At 41.8% G+C, this 13,293-nt stretch overlaps 1 pseudogene; it reads left to right on the top strand.

Moving 5' to 3' along the window:
* The first annotated feature begins 3,004 nt into the window (after positions 1-3,004).
* On the top strand, positions 3,005-3,384 carry LOC119345399 (annotated as a pseudogene).
* Positions 3,385-13,293: the final 9,909 nt, after the last annotated feature.

The following is a 13,293-nucleotide window of genomic DNA, read 5'->3' as shown; positions in this document are numbered from 1 at the left end:
TTTATTTTCTTTTGTTTTTTGCTTTTTTTTTAATTCTTTTTGCTTTTAGTTTTAGAAAAATTATAAACTTTATGTTAGTGCCATTAGTTTTCAAATTTGAAATCACTTTTTTTGTTTTTTTGTTTTCTTTCTTGCTTTATTTATTTTACTTTGTTTCTAGTTACAACAAAAAGTGAAAACTTTCTCCACAACTATTATGATGATACCATGCCAAAATAAAAGAGAGGCGCAATGCTCACCTGCACGTTGCTTAGCTTCAGGCCAACGTGCAGGTGAGCACTGCGCTTCTCTCTTCATCGTCTCTACACTCAGGGCTTATAAACCGCTGTGAGTGCCTCTCGCTTGGTGAGGTGGGACTAAAAAACAGTTGCAGAAAGAATCAACTAAAAAACTCTTTTACCGGTTCATGCCACGAACCGGTACTAAAAGATGCTCGTGGGGCCCCAGCCTTAAAACATGTACCAAATAAAATGCCTTTGTAACAGCCTTAGAACTGGTACTAAAGGAATTAACTAAAAAGCTTTTATAAACCTCTAGTATCATAAAAGAAAATAAATAAGTAATTAGAATTTTGTTACAAACTTTAATAGCAAAAAGAATTATCATAAAAGAAAATAAATAAGTAATTAGAATTTAGTTCAAAACATTAAAAGCAAAAAGAATTATCATAAAAGCCGTTGGTCCCGGTTCGAGCCATCAACCGGGACCAATGGTGGTGGGCCAGGAGCGAGGCCCATTGGTCCCGGTTTGTCCCACCAACCGGGACCAAAAGGTCCAGACGAACCGGGACCAATGGCCCACGTGGCCTGGCCGGCCCCCGGGGCTCACGAACCGGGTCCAATGCCCCCATGGGTCCCGGTTCTTGACTGAACCGGGACTAATGGGCTGACCCGTCCTGGACCTTTGCCCCCTTTTCTACTAGTGATGGCTCCATACTTGGTCTATCCTGCAGAAGCCGGAGGACAGGGACCATTTTATGATGGTGTCTACACAGCTAGAGCGTATGGCGAGGGAGGTTTTCTATCCCCATGGATGGCGGTGTGATTTACGGATAGGATCTACGGCACCTTAGGCTAGACACGATTTATTGCTTGGCATTGTTTCGAATTATTATTTTTAGGGAGCTCTGGACTTTTTGGCTGTGTGCATCTAGCTATGCAGAGGCTGGGCTTTCTTTCGATATGATTGTATCACCTCGATATATCTATTCAATGAGAAGTCCTTTATCGAAAGAAAAAAAGTCATACTTAAATAAGTTTGACTTAGGACAAGGCTAGAACTTCAAGTAGTCACAAAGGGAGACAGTATGGGCTTCTGTCAAAAGAAAAAGTTTTTGCAACTTATAAAATTTGCACCATCTATGGTGTATCACTGCACCACTAGCTATGCAACAACAATGTATGATGTACTGATTTATCACTACAATGATAACATGTGTGTAATATTCATATTGTCTATTTCCCTATTCTTATACTCATAACATTTTATTAAATGAGGATAACCCCTGACCTCTGCATCATTGGGATGCACTAATAGCTCTATACCACTGCGATGTGATATGTACAACTCTCTCTCTCTCTCTCTCTCTCTCTCTCTCTCTCTCTCTGAGGTATCACGCCTTTAGCACTTCAAAATTTCCGCATCATATCCTTCCTTTCTCCAAATTTAGCTCCAATTCATAGTCATGCTTCAGTTTGATTGTATCTCATAACTCATGGATGGAAGCAAATCTATATTACAAATATTTTATGGACTTCAACACCAAATCCTGCTACTCTCTGTCGAGCACCATGACCGATTTACGATGAGAATGCTCAAAAGTTCCTCTGTGATGGCAAGCTCCTTCTGAATTCATGTATTTAATAACGTTACAGTTTTAGATGCATTTGTGCTAGTTATCTTATATTCCTCTTCGACACACTAAATTACAAATAAGCGTTGTTTCGTTTGCAGTAGTGGTATCTATTTGCTTTAAAACATCGATATCACAGGGACAGCTCGAACGCAGAACACGGAAACATACACAACAAACGTGCGCGGATACCGATACGAGAGCTGACGTTCCAACCCTGTCCACCAAATGTCGGTCCCTGTTTTTCCTATCTTTGAGGCACCCCAAATAACTATAGGTGTAACACAACTCATCCATAAATAGCATCGAAATATTCCAGTGAAACAATAGTTCAAATATAAATTACAATCAAAGTATAAAGTTTTTAAATAAAATTGTTCCAATTTAAATTCAACTTTGTCCGACATATGTTTTAGTTGTCCCTTGAAGCGTCTACATATGCTCAATCAAATCATTCCGAAGCTACTCATGAGTTCCTTGATGCCGAATATGTTGATGCATTTGATTGAAATCCTAAAACGTCAGTGGATCCGGTGGTGGAGGTTTGACAGGATCACCCATCCGCTCAAAATCCAGACCAATGCAAAATGCCTTACCCTCATCCTCCACAATCATGTTGTGCATGACCACAAGCTGTCATCACCATCCACAACGTCTCTGTATCTCATATTTTTGTAGGTACTCAAACAACTGCAAAACGGGCTTGGAGCACTCCAAATGCCTCTCCACATATTTTCTAGCTTCTTCTTGTCTTTGGCAAAGTGAGATTTTTTTCTACCCTTTGGCTCAAAGATGGTGTTTACGGAGGTCGCCCACGAAGGATATGTATCATCACAAAGATAGTAGCTCATGTGGTAGTCATGAACATTGCTGGTACAGTTGCATGGAAGCTAGTCCCATAGTCAACCTAGCGAGCAATGAAGGCCACTTCAGAATGTTGATGTCATTATGTGACCCGGGCAAGCAAAAGAAAGAGTGCGAAATCCAGCGGTCGATGCAACTGCTTTAAGAATGATGTGGGCTTCTTACAATGGTCTTGATATTGCCGTTTTTTGAGCATATGAGCAGTTCTTCCATTTTCAGTGCATGCAATCCAAGGATCCGAGCGTACCTGGACACCCTCTTGCTTTTTGATAGTGCTAGGAGCCCTCGATGTCTGCGATAGTTGGTTCTATCAAGTACTCTCCAAACACCTTGACCACCACAGTAGAAAATATGGCCACGGCGAGCGGCGCCGGCGCGGTGCTTTACGTGGCGGTGGGGGTGCTGCGGGGTGGCAGTGCCAGTGGATCTACTCTTGTGTCTACCACACCAAGATGCGCGCCCAGTGCAGGCTCCGGGAGACCCCATTCCCGGACTGCTGCGTCCACTTCTGCTGGCTCGAGTATTGTGCCATCTGCCAGGAGTACCGCGAGCTCAGCAACCCAGGCTTCGTGATTGACATCGGGTGGAACGCCAACGTGGAGCTGCAGAAGCAGCTGGGCCGCAGCGACGGCTCCATCATGCAGCCCACCACGCAGCACATGATATGACAGACACGTTCATTGTCGGTCTGTATATATATCGGTGCTGCTACCTTAGCTTAGCTATGTACCTGTTGGATTGGATCCATACTTAGTCTTTATTGATAGCAGATCGCAACATAGGTCCGTTGTGGTTGGTTTGCTTCTACCATTTAATAGGTAGGCATCCTTGTTACGAGGTTTCAGGTTTTCATGCTGGTAAGTAGTAACCATGAACTATCACAGTGTGATATGATGTACCTTTTGTGTGGCATTGATGTTTAATTATTTCTTTTGCTCCCAGGCCATCACTTGTTTGTCACGATGTTGCTTGGGTAGGAATATGAGAGTCGGTAATTAAGAGGGAATTGGGGATTCGGGGACGAGAACATATAATAGCCTAGTCAGTGCCTAATTTTAGTCCCACACGGACAAAGTCATGAACATACATGTAAAGTAAAGAGAAGAACAAAGAATTGGCAGAATACTATGGTGCGGCTAAGGAAATGGTGGAAGTTGAATCCCTTCATCAGTGCCTTTGTGCAAGTTGCGTTGCAAGGGTTCCATAGCAAGGATGAGCATCATCGGCAAAAGAGGGTCCCCCTCTTTTCTCAAAAAAAAAAAAGGCAGGCCTGAGACCCCATGCAGCGGTATGCATACTCAACGTCTCAACAGGCTTTCGACGTCGCATTGTTTCACAAGCCAAGATCATTTTGCCTCATCTTGCTGCATTAACAAGTGTCCATCTTGTTTTTAACCCCCATCTCTTTCAACAATCACTTTCAAGAAAAAAAATCCATCATTTTCAGGACAATCCCTTTCTACATTGATTGCTAAAGCTAATTGAGTAAAACAATTCTTGGGGCCTGTAAAATGTAATGTAGGAGCAGTAATGAAAAGCACAAGCAGCTAACCGTCCATGCTTTAGAAGCGTCACTACACAGTGTGAGCACCAGAACTTGTTAGTTGGAAAAACGATCTAGCAATAGGGCACCTCAAGCATGCATGTGTGATATGCTTTTGACCTGCACAGTCCACAACGGCCGGCCATACGGGACGGGAGACTCATGCAGATCAGATAGATATGCATGACAAGGAGATGTACGCATGACAAATGGGGAGATATATGCATGAAAAATGACCAAATTTCACTGTGATGTGACATGTACAGCTCTCTCTATATATATCTTTCCTCGCAGATATCACGTCTTCACCACTTCGAAATTTTGGCATCATAACCTTCGCCTTCACCAAATTTAGCTATTGTGAGATTTTGGAGGAGACCAAATCCAGACCCATGCTTCAGTTTGCTTTTATCTCATAGATGCGGCAATACAAACAAGATGAATTACATGTCCTTTACAGACTTGACCACCAGTGTATTACTGATGTGTATCGAGCACCACGATAACAGCGAGAAAGCTCTGAAGTTCCTTAAGAGATGGTACAGGAGTCCACTAGAGCTGACCAACATCAAGCCCCTTCAACGACTCTGGGTACGAGGCCTTGGTCAGCGCGCCGGAGGGACACTTCCTAACCCTTCTCATCATGCTCCACCTGCATGTCAGAAGTACCTAAGAGGGTGCGTGGTTGGCACGCTCGACGGCGACGCCCATGCTACCAAGGAAGCAATGAGGATAGATTGTTCCTTGCCGCATTGAGAGTTGAGACTCGCGCTTGCCAATGTGTTGCCGAGGCTCGTGGCAGCGTTAGCAGAGATTTGCGTCTAAGGTATGAGAGTGCGACCAGTTCCATCTTTTGCAATCTGAGAAATGTAACGAAAAAGACTGCTTCGGGGACTGTTATGGCAGCCTATGATATGAGACCGGCTTTTCAACACCCGGGTGTCTAGACACCCGGCTATCACGCCGTTCAACGATACTTGTTTCACTCGGGATATGTGTCTGGTCCTTCACCACCGTTTTCATTAGCAGGCAAGGTGAATAGTAAATGGATGTGTGACAATACTACAACTTTACCATGGCCTTTCGCTATAAACAATTCTCCACTCACATGTCACTTCGTGGTGGTCAGTGTGCTTGTGAGAGCCTGTCGGGAGGAGAGAGGGTTTTAAGGGACTGAGAGAGAAGGTAGGATAGCCTTTATTTTTTGTGAGCCTGTTTGTGAGAGAGCGGAAATATCAGAAAAGAGAGAGTAGGAGATAGAAGGAAGAAAAAAAATTGTTTGATGGTGAATCTTGCTATCGTACAAAATGTTTTCTAGGAGGGATAGAGAGAGCGCAATGTTCAGTTTCCAGTCTCACCAGTGTCAGCGAAAAAGCATTGATGTGCTCTGTCGAATAGTATAAACCATCCATGAAGGACAAGCCTCCTTCACGTGTCACACAACACTATAGAACAGTGGCCGTCCTATCATGCTGTTGAAGACAAACTACTACTACCTCCGTCCGGGTTTATTGGTCCTCATTATATTTCGTGCCAAATTTTGACCATAGATTAAACTAACAAAATGTTCACGCATGTCACCAAAAATTATATTTTTGAAAATTATGTTCAAATACGAATGCAATGAGATAATTTTTCTTGACATGCATTAACATTTTGTTAGTTAAATCTTTAGTCAAAATTTGGCACAACCTACAAAGAGAACCTATAAACCAGGACGGAGGTAGTAGTCAGTACGTGTCTACTACATCCATCGCTATTAGATAATTCAAATGGGCTGACAAAGCTGGCACGTCCTGCAAACGGTTTGCTTTGAGTGAGACCTTAGCACGAATCTTAGAGGGATTGGACGGGGCTGATAATGGAGTGTCGGGACTCCCGGGAGCTACCACACCTTTTCGCTATGATATCCTAGTAATAGCACTTCGCCACGTTATTATTGAAGTACCCTGCCGCCATAGGAAAAGTGCTCAAGGACTGCACCCACGACATTGAACCTCTCGTGAGTACATTGATTCTTCAGTCGATTATTCTCCATCCATGCTTGTCTGATTCCACCTTTTCATATTTTCCTAGTAATCATAAAGTGCTTCAGATCAGGGAGAAGTACTGCTCTGCAAACTACTGCACGTCGAGGAGTGGAAGAGAGAGCGCTGATGAGTCCATCAGCTGGAGCTTCAACCGCTTTTCAGATTCCGCAGTGATTTTATGGGCGTTTTTTCTTTCAGTTTTTTCATTCATGGCTTTTTCTTTATCTTTTTCCTTTTTCCTTTTTCCTTTTTGTTTTCATTTCCCTTTTTCCCTTTTTTTTTGTTTTTCCTTTTTATATTTTTGCTGATATTTTTCAAATGCATAACTTTCTCAAAAATGATGATCTATTTTAGAAAAATATGATTTTTTTTTCCAAAATTGATGAACTTTTTTACAATTTCGTTACCTTTTTTCAACATTGATGAACGTTTTGAAAATTTATGAACATTTTTTAAAATTTTATTTTTTTTCATATTTCTTTATTTATTTTTCAATTTTTGAACTTTTTCATATTTTGACAAACTTTTTTCAATATTGTTGAAATTTTCCAAAATTCATGATTCTTTTTTTAAATTTTCAAAAGCTAATGGTCTAGTGTCAACAACTGAATGACCGACTGAGGCAGAAAAGAATTGACAGAGCGAGCAAGCCTGCCTATTGCTGGATGGATCGAGCGAACCTTTGTTTTAATAGGCCGGCCCAGCTTGCGGCAGCACGGACAACTGGCGCTTAAGGCGCCCTATTGGAAGTCTGAGTAGTCCCTGCCCACAAAACAGTGGTCACAAGGTTGTTATCCATGTCTGTTGTGTGACTATGTCACTTCGATTGCCCAATCACTAATTTAACAAATAATCTATCCAATAACTCTCTATTATGGAATCCCAACAAAATAAGTTTGAAGGTGTAACTCAAAACATTTATTATTGCCACTTCAGTGGCTAACTTTCCCGTGACAACTGACAAGCTACCTTCATCCTTTCCCGTGACAACTGACAAGCTACCTTCATCCTTTTGATCTCCCTTTAGAAGTCCAATCAAGGTGAAATACATGATCACAGAACTGTCGAACGATGTACTCTAGCTAGCATGCAACAACTATTTATATACTCATGAGTGTTCTTCAGGGATATCATTCCCACTGTTGTGGTATGATAGGGACTCCTTCACCTTCACTTCCATTTGGCTCATGTGAGATATTGGAGGAAACCAAAATTCCAGGCCTTGTTCCTCTGGAAATAACTATTACTGTTCCCATGTTGCATAACAGAATACCCATGATAGATTTTACTGATGTCAAACTCCCCATTAAGCCGACTAGTGGAATTTCAGGCCATTCCATCCACTGAACGGTACCAGTCCCATGTCTACTTGAAGTAGGAGTCATCCTACGTGAAGTATGCTGCTAAGGCAGTAAGACAAATCATAACATAATTTTTAAGAAAGAAGGATGGCGGAATGTGACGTGGTTCGCTCTACTACAAAAGGCCGTAATAGTTCACCTACAGCAATGAGTATTTAACAAAAACTACCACAATTCATCAAATCGTGCTCATAAGCTACCACTTTACAACTTTGTGCCAAAACTACCACTTTTTCTCTAATATTTAACTAAAAACTATCACATCGACTTAATGAATGATTAGCCAAAAATGACTAAAAACTATTAAAAACTACGAGCCAAAAAAGCACATGAAAAACACAATGAAGTTCAAGTAGACATGCCGAGAAGTTCAAGTTCCTCAGGCGGTGCATTTTCGCAGAACCAGCTTCACGTTAAAGGCAGAAAGCATGATCTCGCCGTTTTCAAAATTACTTGAAAACGGCTAGGAACTATAGAAAACAATTAACATGAAAAAGTTTTGCATTTTCCGTACCTTTTCAACATTCTATTATTTTCCCCATTCCGATAAAGTTGTAGAAATTACGGCCAAAAAACATTTTTAGCCAATTTCAAAATTGACTTAACACTATAAGGAATTGTGAGAAACAATATATACCAGAAAGTTCCGCATTTTCTCAAGCTTTTTAATGCCATATCATTTGCTGCATTCGGACGTATGGTTAAAAAAGTAGCTCAAAAATACGAACTCGATGGGACTTGTACCATTTTTTAAATTACTTTTAAACTGTTCAAAATTAGAAAAAACTTTCAACATGAGAAAGTAGCGCATTTTCATAAGCTTTCCAACGCCATATCATTTTCCTCAATTAAATTAGCTCTTCAGAAATGGCATCAAAAATATGAAGTCGGTTGTTCGGTTTGCAAAATTTTATGATTTTCCAAATTACTCTTTAACCATAGGAAATTAGAGGAAACTTTCAAAATGTGGAAGGAGCGGTTTTGCAGCAGCTTCCCAAGGCCATATTATTTGCCTATAAATGGTTTAGAAATGCGATCAAAAATACGATTCATGTCTTTTATATGAAGAAAAACGTTTTTCAAAACTTCTTTTAAACCGCTTACATTTTGCCAAAAATTTAGCTTTCCAACGGTATATCGCAAGCCTCATTTGGGCAATGTTGGCGGAAGTTCAACCTAGCACCGGGGGAAGTACAGGTCGAACAACTCAAGCAGTAAAATTGTAAAAGACGCAAGTTTATCATGACCCGAGAGAAAAATCCGCGTACGAGCGAGATTCCTATTTAAAACGGGCATTTAGTTGCTAAAAACCGTTTTCAGATTACATATGACATAGAACACGACTGACCAGAATAATTCGCGCGGGGAGACACAGTTGTGAAGATAGCCCGAGGGTCGGGTTCCTACAGAGGAAAGTTCAGGTTGTGTAACTCAGAAAGTTCATGTTATGATCAGAATAATATTCTGATCCCCGTGATCATAATAGTGTGTGTGTGTGTGTACATTAATTATTTTGATGTGTATTAAGTTTGTGCTGACTTGATGCATTAATTGTTTTGATATGTACATATATTAATGTTTCTTTCTCCTTTTAGCCCTTCTGATCGAGGCAAACTTCCGTAAAGAGACGAGGACCGAAGAAAAGGTTACACCAGAATGAAAGGTTTGCGATCACAGAAGTCGCAAAAGATGGCCAACCGATTGCTCCCAAGCTGACCAAGGACGCATTTGTATATCAGCGAAGAGTTGTAGTTAGGGAGAGCGTCCCGATCAGAATCCTGCAATGGAATAAGAATAAGGATGACCCTCAAGTTTCTTATGTCTAGGATAGACAGAAAGATGATATTTGGACCTCGCTGATGACAAATTTCAGCCTAAGGCTAGATAAGGAGCCGAATAACCCAGTTATAGAGCGAAAGGTCAAGGCGTTTAATTTAAAGAAGATGGCAGAACTATTCATGAACAGGAACAAAGAGTTGAACATAAAGTCTATTAACAAAGAGAAGACTCCAGAATTTATCGGTCGATATGAGAAGATAAGAGATCACTGGCCTGCATTTGTGGCCTACAAGAAATTTGAGAAGGGTAAGAAAATATCACTTACAAACAGACAGAATGCTGTAAAAAAGAAGTATCACCATCACACAGGGTCAGGTGGCTACTACAAAGCCCGACCATTGTGGGACAAAGCTGAGCAAGACATGCTTGCTAAAGGTGTCCAACCAGCGACATTGCACTGGCCAGATCGTTCAAGGACTTGGTTCTTCGAGGTTGGGGAAACTTTGGACCCACAAACAGGGGAGTGTGTTTGGACGGACAAGAAAGTTTCAATACCCATCCGGAAGTTTCAGAAAGCAATCAAGGCAGCGCAGGAAGGGACGTTCATTACCGACAGAGAGAAGTACGAGCTGACAGAGGCCCTCGGGAATCTTGAGCACCCTGGACGAACACGAGGCCCACCAGGCTCCGTTCCGTAGGTACATGGGTTTTCTGACAACAGTGGTTATAGAAGCGGAGAGCGAAAGAGGAAAGTGGAAGCAACCGAAATGCAGAGGCTCAGTGCAAGATCAGCAAAACTAGAGGAACTTGAGACCCAGCGAGCTACCTACTAACCATCTCAGCGGCATGAAGATCCTTGCTTCGATGCTGCCCCAGAAGCTACCCCACCATCTTAGCGGAGAAGCAGCGTGGCTTCCAGCCTAATTTCACGCCTCCTCGCTACCCCGTGATAGTATCGCGGAGGGTGAACATTGCGAGCTAATGACGAAATGCCAGAACCTGACATTTAAGGCGGCGGTCAGCTTTGTTATACCTCTTCGAGCTGAGGAAACTTTTCATTGTCGTCCGATTCCACATTGCTAGGCTGTTGTGATGGTGGATGAAATAATGGAGGGATTTGAGGAGCTGGAGTTTGACTTCCCTACAGGTGGAGGGAAGATTTATCTGGAAAAGGCTTTAAGGAATACCTGTCTATGGAGAAAGGGGTACATCAAGCTTCCAAACCGGACGCCTCCTCCTTTTTCTCCTCCAGCGCATGAGGGCACTCCGCCTCCCGAACTGTGCATCTGAGGATAGAAGGTAACAAGGAGGCAGGGGACACGATGTTTACCTAGATTCGGGCCCTCTTGATGGACGTAATACCCTACTTCCTGCTTGATTGACTATGATAAGTATAGGGGTTACAAGAGTTGATCTACCTTGAGATCGTAATGGCTAAACCCTAGATGTCTAGCCCGTATGATTGTGATTGCCTCTATGGACTAAACCCTCCGGTTTATATAAGCACTGGAGGGGACTAGGGGTGTACAAAGTCGGTTTACGGAGGAAGGAAACTATTCATCTGGACGCCAAGTTTGCCGTCCACGCAAAGGAGAGTCCCATCCAGACACGGGAAGAGGCCTTCTGTCACTACAAGAAATATGTCAACTAGTGACCTTCTGTCAGTGACCCTGGAAAAATTGGTCATAGATCTATGACCATTTGAGACCAATTGGTCAAAAGCTGTTCGGGGGGCCCCAAACCCTAAACCATTGCGACCATTTTGGTTAGAAAGGTCATAATTTCCTTACATGAAATGGTCATAAAGCAAACAATGTTGGTCCGCTGCCTTATTTCTAGTTGTTAACGACCAATATAGATGTTCCTAGCCTTGTAGATTGTGGTGGTTTGTGATGACTAGGCGCCATCTCATCAGTTTTGCCTATGTGTCATCTCCATGTGTCAATTTTTGCCCTAGGTTGTGAAGCAACCTATATTTCAGTTATTCCAAAAATTCCCAAAAAATTCTCATAAATTGTTTGGATCATATCTTCATCAAATATGTAAAAAACCTTCCTTGCCTAGTTCAAAAATAACTCAACAATATTTATTTTCCTATTCTGTTCAGAGCAGCACTTTGTGAAGGAAGTGTTATTTATATATTCTTGATTTCCCTAAAAAAAATTGAAGACATTCTTCTTAGAATATGATCATCCTCAGCAAAAACTCACGCCCATTGGCCATTTGCATTTCCCATACCACTAATCAAACACTTGGCTGCTAATTCATGGTTGAGCATAGTTCGGTCTCCTCATGAGAATCTTATGTTATAATTTTCTTCCTAGCACCTACCTGGGGAGTGCCCAACCCACTAGACATGCGAGCGTATGCGCTCTAGAGTTGGGGCCCTCGGCCACCGTCCAAACCTCGATGTCTCGCCATCAAACCATGTATTTCTGATTAAATAGATACTTATTTACCTAGAAATTATTTTTGGAAAAAATAAAGAGCAAACTATGAGACACCTGCAGTTCAAATTTGACCCGCTTCCAACTGAATCGACGGGAATTTGTCTTTTTCACCAAAGGTGGATCAAAAAATTTGACACCCAACCATTTTGTCAATTGTGCATTATATATGGCCTAGTATTTTATAAAATTGACTAGGTCCAATTTTGCAACAAATATATGGTAGGTCCTTCACAAAAAAACTCATTTTGGGCACTCGAAAAAACGGAAAATGAATTTTTCGTCGAAAGAAAAGGAAAAGTTCCTTAGGAAACATTTTTTGTCATTCCAAGATGCACCCTTGTGCATGATATGAGGTCATTTGAAGAAACTATGCCATGAATGTGGCCACAAGATTGATCATTTGGCTTGAAAGCCATGAATCTTCACAAAATAATTACCATATTACAAGTTTATTATTTTTCCTCGAAACTAGGCCACAAATAATGACACAATGCGGAGGTTTTCCAATTTTTTGATTTTTTTTGAATTTTTTATGCCGATTCAAAATGCGGTCAAAACGCCGGGCTTGGCCGTTCCTAGCTAGTGGTTGAATCTTGTATTTTTTTTTGGTGTTTCTCTTATTAAATAGATACTTATGTACCTAGAAATGATTTTTGGAAAAAATAAAGAGCAAACTACGAGGTAGCTACAGTTCAAATTTGGCCCGCTTCCAGCTGAATCAGCGGGAACTTGTCTTTTTCACCAAAGGTGGATCAAAACTTTTGACACCCAACCATTTTGTCAATTGTGCATTATATATCGCCTAGTATTTTATAAAATTTATTAAGTCCAATTTTGCAACAAATATATGGTAGGTCCTTCACTTATACTACTCATTTTGGGTAGTCAAAAAAATGGAAAATGAATTTTTCGTGGATTAAAAGCATTTTACATAAAATCATTTGGTCAATTATACATAAAAATTGGTCTAATACATAGAGCTGGTAGGTTCGTCACAACAAAACTATTTTTTCTAGTTCAACAATGAAAAATGCTTTTCTCCTGCAAAAGAACTTATTTTTAATCATTTAAGACCTATTTATATGGTCATAAAGTCATCAAGGCCTTTATTGCATTCTGATTGGTCCACGAGCACCTCACGCGGATCATGCACAACCACCGCTGGATAGGCCCGGATCCGACGGCAACCCTCTTCCCCCACCCCATCTACCCGTAATCCCTCTCATCCCCCTCCCGAATCAGCGCAACTCCCTCTCACCCCTCGTCCAAACCCTAGCCGCGCTCGCCTCCGTGCGCCGCCGCCCCCATCGATTCCGCCCAACACCGACGATCCCCACCTCCTCCGGCTCCCCTTCCACTCACTCTCCTGTGAAGGCCTCGGCTCCCGGATTCCGCACACCCACAGCCACCGCCC

The sequence above is a fragment of the Triticum dicoccoides genome, unplaced genomic scaffold (assembly GCF_002162155.2).
Source record: "Triticum dicoccoides isolate Atlit2015 ecotype Zavitan unplaced genomic scaffold, WEW_v2.0 scaffold23321, whole genome shotgun sequence".
Taxonomy (NCBI): Eukaryota; Viridiplantae; Streptophyta; class Magnoliopsida; order Poales; family Poaceae; genus Triticum; species Triticum dicoccoides.
The sequence above is the reverse complement of the archived record's forward strand: the minus strand, read 5'-3'. Positions and strand labels throughout refer to the sequence as shown.